The sequence below is a fragment of the Mirounga leonina genome, unplaced genomic scaffold (genome assembly GCF_011800145.1).
Source record: "Mirounga leonina isolate KUSES-001 unplaced genomic scaffold, KU_Mleo_1.0 Mir_118, whole genome shotgun sequence".
NCBI lineage: Eukaryota > Metazoa > Chordata > Mammalia > Carnivora > Phocidae > Mirounga > Mirounga leonina.
In genome coordinates this window covers 4,796,277-4,798,343 of record NW_023270277.1, presented here as the reverse complement: position 1 = coordinate 4,798,343, position 2,067 = coordinate 4,796,277, and the positions used below count along the sequence as shown (strand labels likewise).

The following is a 2,067-nucleotide window of genomic DNA, read 5'->3' as shown; positions in this document are numbered from 1 at the left end:
CCCCAATGGCCTCTCATGGCTAAGTCCAAAGTCAGTTCTCCATCTTGGCTACAAGAGCACTGGACTTCTCCTGCAGCAGACTTTCCTTAGTCTCCAGGACACAATATTGCAGTGGTTCTCTTCCTGCGCACTGGGTGCTCCTTCTCAGGTTACTCTTGATCTCCCTAGCTCCTATTCTCAAATGCTCCGGGCCAAGTCCTGAGACCTCCTCTCTGTCTATTCCCTGTGCCTTAGTGATATCATCTATTCTACGGGCTTCAAACACCAATCAAAAGCTAGATTTCTTTCAGATTTGTATAAATCAGCCTACATGCTGCATCTGAATTTCAATTAGCAATAATCGCGCCTCGGATAAACCTCATTGGCTATGATACTGCCACTGCACAAAGCTTGCATTTGAATTTCAGACTCATCCATCTGCCTGCCTGTTCACCACCTCCAGTTCTTTCCCGGATTTCACACGATCAAATCCAAATTCCTGCTCTTCCCAAGCCTCTTTCACCTGAAGTCATCCCCCATCCTGTTTGTTGGCAACCCTATTCTTCCAGTTGCTCAGGCCAAAAACCTAGAAGTGACTTTGACTCCTCTATTTCCTTCAGAATACACGTTCAGCCTGTTAGCAGTCCTATCTTTCAGAACACACCCAGAATTCACCACCTCTGCCACTAAATGCTTCAGTTCAGGGCACCTTCACCTCTTGCTTGGTGACTGCAATGGCTTCCTACCCAGTTACCCATACTCTGCCTTCTCCCCAACACTGTGATGATCCGCTTAAGAATGATCTTGTCACCCTTCTGCTCAAAACCCCCCAGTGGTTTCCCATCTCACTCAGAATAAAACCTAAGTGTTCAGACCTCTAAAGCCTTTCATGATGTGGAGCCTCGACTCTTCCAGAATCTTGCCTCCAGTGACTCTGCCCTTGCCCTCACCCTGTTAGCTATCCTGCGCTCCCTGCTATTCCTCAAACACAGGAGTTCTTTAAATATTCTAGACATGGGTTCTTGGATAAATATATGTAGTGCAAATATCTCCCCCCCCAACTATGGTTTGCCTTTTCCCTCTCTTCAAGATGTCCTCAATTTATTTTTAGTGGATAGTTGAGATTGTAATAAAAAAGAAAATCTCTACTAGCAGAAGCAAAGAAGCATTTGACTGCCAGAGAGTGAAGCTCCAACACTACGGCTGCCATAGTTCTGGAGCATCAGCAGTCTCACAAATGCTCTGGCACTAAAGCCTTCATGACCATGACCACCCACAAATGGGAGACAAGCCCTCAAGCCCATGAGAGGTGGGGGATGGGAGGTGATGTCCTTGCATAAAACCAGAACTCCCAAAGTGCCACTACTTCAGAGAAATGAAAACTAATAAAATCTGTCCAACAGCCTAAGGAGAAAAAAGAGATTTTGCCCTCCGTGGAAAAACAATGTATTCCATTAGAAACTTCCACTAGAAACTAAACCATGCACTTCACATGGATTTGGAGGCCAAGATTGCATTTTCCTTATTATGAAGGAAAACTCAAATTATGAATTAGTGCTTTAAAATAGAAACAGTCCTACCTTTAACAGAAACACATTGAAAATCATTCAGCAACTCCTACCTCACACAATTCCCATGGGAGAAGGAAGGCAGGGACCAAGACCTACCGAAGAGCAGTTTATGAACAAAATAAGAAATGAAGAATTCCATCAAGACTACAGAAAGCAGACGCAACACAAAAGGGTGTTAGCATCTTCAGTACTTGAAATCATAGAGCAAGATGTGGAGGAGGTCATAAACTCTTTTTAAAACGGTTAAAAGGATAAAAGAATGTTTACAGAAACTTCTGGAAAGAATGGAACAATATGCAAAATCAACCAAAAATGCTTGAAAAGAAGAACCAAATAGAACTACACTAACCAAAGTTACAGTAATTAAAAAATAGAAGAAACTTAATACATGATTCAAACAGCAGACTAAACACAATTTAAGAGAGTATTCGTAAACATGAAGGTAGATCTGTGAAAAATACCCAGAAAGGAGCAAAGTGCAATGGAAAACATAACGACTTATAGAGGATACACTGTA

At 42.5% G+C, this 2,067-nt stretch overlaps 1 pseudogene; it reads right to left on the bottom strand.

The window, feature by feature from the left end:
• Positions 1-225: 225 nt before the first annotated feature.
• Positions 226-391, bottom strand: LOC118007362 (annotated as a pseudogene).
• Between the last annotated feature and the right edge of the window lie 1,676 nt (positions 392-2,067).